The following is a 7696-nucleotide window of genomic DNA, read 5'->3' on the forward strand; positions in this document are numbered from 1 at the left end:
CAGAAAGAGGCACAGGAAGTTGTCTGTGCAACTGGGTGAATTCCTGGCTGGCTGCTACATCAGACCCTGCCTTCTCACCCTGAGTCCTAGTTTCTGTCTTCCTGATCTGATGCTGATCCCTGCCCCTGCTCTCTGACTTTAATTCTGGCTCTGACCATTGGCTCAACTTTCTGACTCTAATTCTGATCCTGGTATTTGGCCTTTGGCTCTGATTCCTGGCTTGACCCTTGGCTCTGGTATCCAGCTTTTGACTCTGGTTCTGACCATCAGCTCCACTTCCCGGCTCCTGACTCCTCCTCCAACCACTAGATCAGCCCATCCACGTCTGAGTCCTTAACATGTAGATCTGACTCACAGTCCAGCCCATAATGAACAGGAAGTGGATCCATTGATGGGAAATGTGATTTTAGCATCTCCTAGTTATGTATTTTGACCTTTGCATATATTTTGCACATTCTAGGGGCATTTAGGCTGAGTGATTAATGGAAGTCAGAGAGTGGGGTGAGGCAATAGTGCGTGACTAAGGATAATGTGGCAAGGGGGAACTGGCAGTTCTTTTGCACACTTTCTACTATTTGTTGTTTTTTAAAAGAATCATAGAATCACAGGACTGGAAGGGACCTTGAGAGGTCATCTAGTCCAGTCACCTGCATGCATGGCAGGACTAAGTATTATCTAGACCATCCCTGACAGGTGTTTGTCCAACCTGCTCTTAAAAACCTCCAATGATGGAGATTCCACAACCTCCCTGGGCAATTTATTCCAGTGCTTAACCACTCTGACAGTTTTTCCTAATATCCATCTTAAACCTCCCTTGCTGCAGTTTAAGCCCATTGCTTCTTGTCCTATCCTCAGAGGTTAAGAAGAACAATTTTTCTCCCTCCTCTTTGTAACAACCTTTTATGTACTTGAAAACTGTTATGTCTCCTCTCAGTCTTCTGTTCTCCAGATTAAACAAACCCAATTTTTTCAATCTTCCCTCATAGGTCATGTTTTCTAGACCTTTAATCATTTTTGCTGCTCTTCTCTGGACTTTCTCCAATTTGTCCACATCTTTCCTGAAATGTGGCGCCCAGAACTGGACACAATACTCCAGCTGAGGCCTAATCAGTGTGGAGTAGAGTGGAAGAATTACTTCTCGTGACTTGCTTACAACACTCCTGCTAATACATCCCCAAATGATGTTCATGTGAGTTCTCTGCTTAAACAAACCTATTTAAACCTTATTTTACAAACCTACTAAAAAATCAGGGCAAGTTCCAAATAAAAGCTTCCTTTGAAAAAGAGATAAGTTTGCATATGTGTTTCAGCAGGTCCAGTGAAGAGCCCAGAACATTACTCCTTTACTCTCTAGCTCGAACAGCATGCCAAGGCCACTCACGGACTCCACTGTGATACTCCAATGCTTTGCTATCAGCTCTCTAATGCTCCCAATACTAACAATGCAGTAGAGCAAACTAACCACCAGATGGCAATACATCTAGCTGGAGTTTTAACACAAATATGTGTGTATGTAACCATACAACTGTGGAACCGTCTCCCATGGGGAGCAGTGGAAGCCCTTCACTTGGGATATTTAAACCTGGACAAAAAATTAGCACCTATCCGTGTGCAATCGGCTACAATACTGCATTGTCAGGGCAATATAGTTAGATGACCCAGCAGATCTTTCATCTCTAACATTTTATAATCTTATGTGAAAAATAAACCTGGAATAGCTACATTCTTGTAGAATTTTATAAATATTTTCACTTTCACATACAGAAAATGGGACCTCGCTAGCTTTTTGCTGATGGACTCAGGTGGTGTTTGAGGTTTTGCTTTGATGGACTGGTAAATGTGGCACGGAATGAAGCTCTTAGTGGTTACTGAAAGGTATCATTCCACGGCATTTTGATCATGGCACAGAAATTCTGAACTTTTCATTGTCTCTTTCTCCCTACTTTTCTATCTCCCCAAAAGGCACCAGATGTCTTTTAGTCTTCACTTCCAAAGCAAGCTGGCTTTGTAAACTGTTTCATGATTGATTTTCAGTGCACAAGTCATCATAATTTAGAAAGATTCAAAAAGGCTTAGACGTTTATATGAATAAGAATAGAGCATCAGCAGTTGCACTAGCTAGGATGAAAATTACAAGGGCTCAATCAGCATGCTCCAGGGCATAATCTGATCACCAGATGGAGTCAGAAATAAATGTTCCCCCATGGTATAGTAGAGCATAATTAGGTGCATTATGAGGATTTTACACCTTGCTTTAAATCATGTGGTCCTGGCTTTTTTCAGAAACAGAATACCAAATTGGATGGATGCTTGCTATGTTTTACTGTGGCTGTACCAAGGTGTATATCTACATTATAATGACGTCAAACCAGAACTCTAGTTCTGCAACATTTTGTTCCCCCTCTGAAGTTTGGTAAAGTTTGGATCCAGATATTAACTTTACAACTGGCCCATACCTATGGCAGGGCCAAATCAGAACATTAGATTCTGGTTTCTAATGTGTTCAAACTTCGGGGTAATTCAGATCTGAATCCAGATCTGAGCTTGGGCCCATCTCTAAGAGATGCTGCAATAATCAAAGTAAAGGTGACTCTATTGCTGACTATGACAATTTGTACAACATGGGCTATATCTTGCTTTCATTCCATGTGTGGAACCCACAGGATGTAGCCCGTAACTTTCAAAAATGTGTTCAAAAGTCCCAGAATTCTGCATCAGTAGCTTATGTGACTTTGCTAGGTATGACGCTTCCCAGGGGTACCCAGGGTTGTGAGCCACCTCGCAACCACCTGCCCTGAACATGAGGAAGTCTTGTCTGTGCCTGCTGTGGGTCAGGTCCCTGACTCCAGCAGCCACGGGCAACACAAGCTCTCTCTTCTAGGCCTACAGAGGCCCCACACTCTCTCTCTACAGGTTAGCGGTAGGCACACACCAAGCACGGAGCCCGCTGAGCATCTCCCTGGAGCGTCTATCCCCTGGTCCACTGGACACATGCGGTATTCACAGATTACCTCTTCCAAAGAAGCAGTGCACCCCAGCTTACCAGTTCTACCTCAGATCATCGCTCCATTTGACACATAGCACTTAGATATGTTTTTAGGGAAAACAAGTAAAAGATTATTTAACAAAGGACTGTGTAGAGATTCAAGTGACAGAAGGTAGAAGTATTGGAAACAAATGGTTACATATAAAATAAAATCATAAGTTGCATTCTAGACTTACCTAACTAGATACTTTCATGTCTTATAGAGCAATGCTCAACCAAGGTGCTTCCAGCGATTTACAGCCAGGCTTGATATGATCTTCCATTCATGAGACAAGGCATAATGTCAGCTTGCCTCCTTGATGAAAGACGCCAGGAGTCTATTGGGCCTTAGATATAGCAGGACAGTCCTTTATTCTTTTTCATAAACAGGACCCCCTCATCCTCCCTTCCCCCTGCCCCTCCCACTGATTGGGTTTTCCTGTGGCTTCCTTTGTTGTCCATTTAGCAATCTTTTGATTAGCATCAGGCTCAGTTTGCAGCTAAACCACACAATGGACAATACATAATGACCAGATAGGGAGATAAGCATCTGCTGCACACTGCCTAGAAGGAACCTGTCCAAGGCATGCCACCTTCTGGTGACCTGCCTTACCTTAAGAACGTAATTTTCAGTATCAATACACAATTTCTTCAATACACCTCTACCCCGATATAACGCGACCCGATATAACACGAATTTGGATATAACGCAGTAAAGCAATACTCCGGGGGGGAGGGGGGCGGGACTACGCTCCTGAGGACAGCGTTATATTGAGGTAGAGGTGTATTATCTTTACATACATTTCACAATGATTATGATGACCTGGAGGCTACTGGCTCTTGGTAGAGACCTCACATGCCACCCTTTGGTGAACTAACATGTATATATATACACCTGACTTAGGGGATCTCTGTTCACCCCATGTGTCCTCAACCAGTTGGCATCAAGAGGTTCCCTGGGTCACATTAGGATATACAGAAGGTTTGTGTGGGTCTGTTGCAAAAGTGTGAACTTTGTAACTCTGTGATCCTATATGTGAGATGATATTATTATTAAATACTTAGATTGTGGTTGTGACTAAAGTGTGCCCTGAAGAATGTCCAATCTAAACAAACTTTAAAAAAAAAGCAGTGCAGGGAGAAATTTTAAACATTTAAAAACCTTTCTGAAGATACCTTTAAATGTTATCATCCTAGAGGGCAAGACTGTCTTGCTAACACAGAGCCACACTTTTGAAAGGGGCCCCAACCTCCCCTCCAAATATGTACCTTCAACAGATATAAACAGGTGCAGGTGCAATTGATGGCAGTTAGATAGCTAACCATCTGAACAATGGATGTGGTCACGTACTTATGCAAATACTCATTTGCATCTCCACCATTCATCCATCCACCTGTCTATTGCATATCTATGCAGTGTTGTTGTAGCTGTGTTGACTCCAGGATATTAGAGAGACAAGGTGGGTGAGGTAATACCTTTTATTGGACCTACTTCTGTTGGTGAAAGAGACAAGCTTTCGAGCTACACAGAGCTCTTCTTCAGGTCTGGGGAAGGTACTAAGAGTGTCACAGCAAAATAAAAGATCAGACAGATAGACAATGCATATCTATGGCAGTTCTAATATGCCTGTTGCTGAAGCAGCTGGGCATCAGTCTACTAACAGCAGCAGGCACAAAACTGCAGTCAAAAATTGGAGACTGTTTTTAAAAAATTAGTCCATGATGTCTATTTCCTTCTGAGGAACTCTCCAGCTATGATTCAGCATCAACAATGACGTTGCCTCCTTTCTTAGGGTACGTCTTCACTACCCATCGTATCGGTGGGTAGCAATCGATTTATCTGGGATCGATATATTGTGTCTCGTTAAGATGCAATATATCGATCCCCGAACGCGCTCACCGTCGACTCCGGAACTCCACCAGAGCGAGCGGCGGTAGCATAGTCGACGGGGGAGCCGCGGCCGTCGATCCCGCGCCGTGTGGACCCCAGGTAATTCGATCCAAGATACTTCGACTTCAGCTACGCTATTTGCGTAGCTGAAGTTGCATATCTTGGATCGATCCCCCCACCAGTGTAGACCAGCCCTTAGCTAGTCTCAACTCAAATTACAGCTTTCTAGAAAGAAGAAACACTGAGGTGAATCCTAAGGATTTCGTCAGGAATCAGGGCCTACAGCAGAGCCAGTCTCCGGGTAACCTGACAAGTGCCTGATCAGTTGGAAGAGTCAGCAGACCGGCTCTTAAGCCCAGCAGCAGCAGTTCAGTGGCTGTTCAAAGCATTTGCCCACAGTTGTGACTGCTCCTGAGCCTGCTTGTTTCTCGTCCTGCATGGACCCAGCCGTGTCCCTGCCTTGACTCACTCCAGGTAACCCGGTTCTGATCCTCGGCTCTGATTCCTGATCTCTGACTTTGACTATGGGCTCTGAAACCGGTTCTGATCTGGGGCCTCACTCCTGGCTCTTGACTCCGGCTTTAACCTTTGGCTCTGTCCTCTGACCCTGGCACTGACATTGGGCTCTGATTCCTAGCTACAGACTCCTGCTCCAACCACTAAGAATGACTGCCCGAGTCCCAGTCACGTGACAGATCTTTCCTTTCTTAAAATGATCTTTTCTGTTTGTGGCTGATTCCATTATTTATGATTATTCTATTTATTTTTTCAACTAAAAAAATACAGCATGTCAAAAATTAAGAAAAAAGCAAGAATTAAGGAAAATATAAAAGTGCATCTGCGAGGGCTGTTTCCGAGGACACGTTGCTAATGACTGACTACTGCTCTTGGTACTGGGAGCAGACAACCCAATGTAAAAGCTAATTCCTGGTCCAATTGACTTCAGTAGGACCAAGATTTAGCCAGAAGTGAATTACAGAATCGTATTGATTCAGACATACTCAAGAGTTTCTTATTTCACTGGTTTGATAGGCTGCAAATTGTTTCCTCAACAAGATGACAGAAGTTGGTGACATTGCCCATGTATGTAAATGATCACAGTATCCTGTGGAGATGAACTGATCATGAATAAAGATGAGGAGCAGAGGTGTGGAGGGAGAAATAATTTATCAATTATATGCCATGGAAAAACTGAAAGATGGTGTGGCCTTAATGGCTGAATGAATTTGAGAGGGAGACTTTTAAATTGAGTTCTAATTCTGTTCTGCTGCACTCATAATAAAAAGCTGTTAAACTAATTGCATCTTTCCGTGGTTCATGAACAACAGCATTATGCTGCATAGTATGGAGGAGAGTGGAGATCAGAGTTTAATTAGACTTTAGTCATTGTCCTGTCCATCATATAAAATGGAGAGCAGCTAGTTATTTTTCCCCACTGATAATAATAATAATAATTAATAATTAATAATACCAGAGGTGGGAAAGGGGACAACTTTTTGTTTCAGAAAATGGAGGAAGTAACCAGGGGGACAGCCATTTTAGACTTGATTCTGACCAACAGAGAAAAATTGGTTGCTAATGTGAAGGTGGAAGGCAATTTGGGTGAAAGTGATCATGAAATGACAGATGTCATGGTTATAAGGAAAGGAAGAAGTGAGAGTAGCAGAATAAGGACAATGGAGTTCAAAAAAGCAGTCTTTAACAAACTCAGAGTGAGAGAGGTCCCATGGGAAGAAAAGCTAAGGGATAAACGGGTTCAGAAGAGCTGGCAGTTCCTCAAGGACACAATATTAAAGGTACAAACTCAAATTATGCTAATGTGAAGGAAAGACAGAAAGGATAGTAAGAGATCAATATGGCTCCATGAGGAGCTCTTTAATGATCTGAAAATAATAAAGGAATCCAACAAAGAATGGAAACAGACAAATTACTAAGGTGTACAAAAGAATTGCACAAGTATGTAGGGATAAAATCAGAAAGGCTAAGACACAAAATTAGTTACACCTAGCAAGGAACATAAAAGGCAATAAGAAGAGGTTCTATAAATACACTGGGAGAAAGGGACAGATGAAGAAAAGTATAGGTCTTCTACATAGAGGGGGAAAAGGCAAATATCATTGTTAGGGGTATTAACAGGAGGTAAGACATAGGAGGCAATTGTCCCATTTTACTCGGTGCTGGTGAGGCCTCAACTGGAATACTGTGTCCGGATCTGGGCACCATACTTTAGGAAAGATGTGGATAAATTGGAGAGTCCAGAGGAGAGCAACATAAATGATAAAAGATTTAGAAAACATGACCTATGAGGAAAGGTTAAAAAAACTGGGCATATTTAGTCCTGAGAAAAGAAAAGGGAGAGGGGACCTGATAACAGTCTTCAAATATGTTAAAGGCTGTTATAAAAGAGGATGTGATCAATTATTCTTTGTGTCAACTAGAAGTAGGATAAGAAGTAATGAACTTAATCTGCAGCAGGGGAGATTTACCTTAAACTTTAGGAAAAACTTTCTAACTATAACGATAGTTAAGTACTGGAATTGACTTCGAAGGGAGGTTTTGGAATCCCCATCTCTGGAGGTTTTTAAAAACAGGTTGGACAAACACCTATCAGGGATAGTCTAGGTTTACTTGGTCCTGCCACAGTGCAGGGTGCTGGGCTTGATGACTTCTCAAGATCCCTTCCAGCCCCACGTTTTTTATGATTCTATGCTAATGAGCATGAAGCCACAGCCTCTCACAGATTCATCTAATTCAGTGTTTCTCAAACTGGGGTTGCCACT

Source organism: Terrapene carolina, unplaced genomic scaffold, assembly GCF_002925995.2.
Source record: "Terrapene carolina triunguis isolate 2854851 unplaced genomic scaffold, T_m_triunguis-2.0 Scaffold17, whole genome shotgun sequence".
Taxonomy (NCBI): domain Eukaryota; kingdom Metazoa; phylum Chordata; order Testudines; family Emydidae; genus Terrapene; species Terrapene triunguis.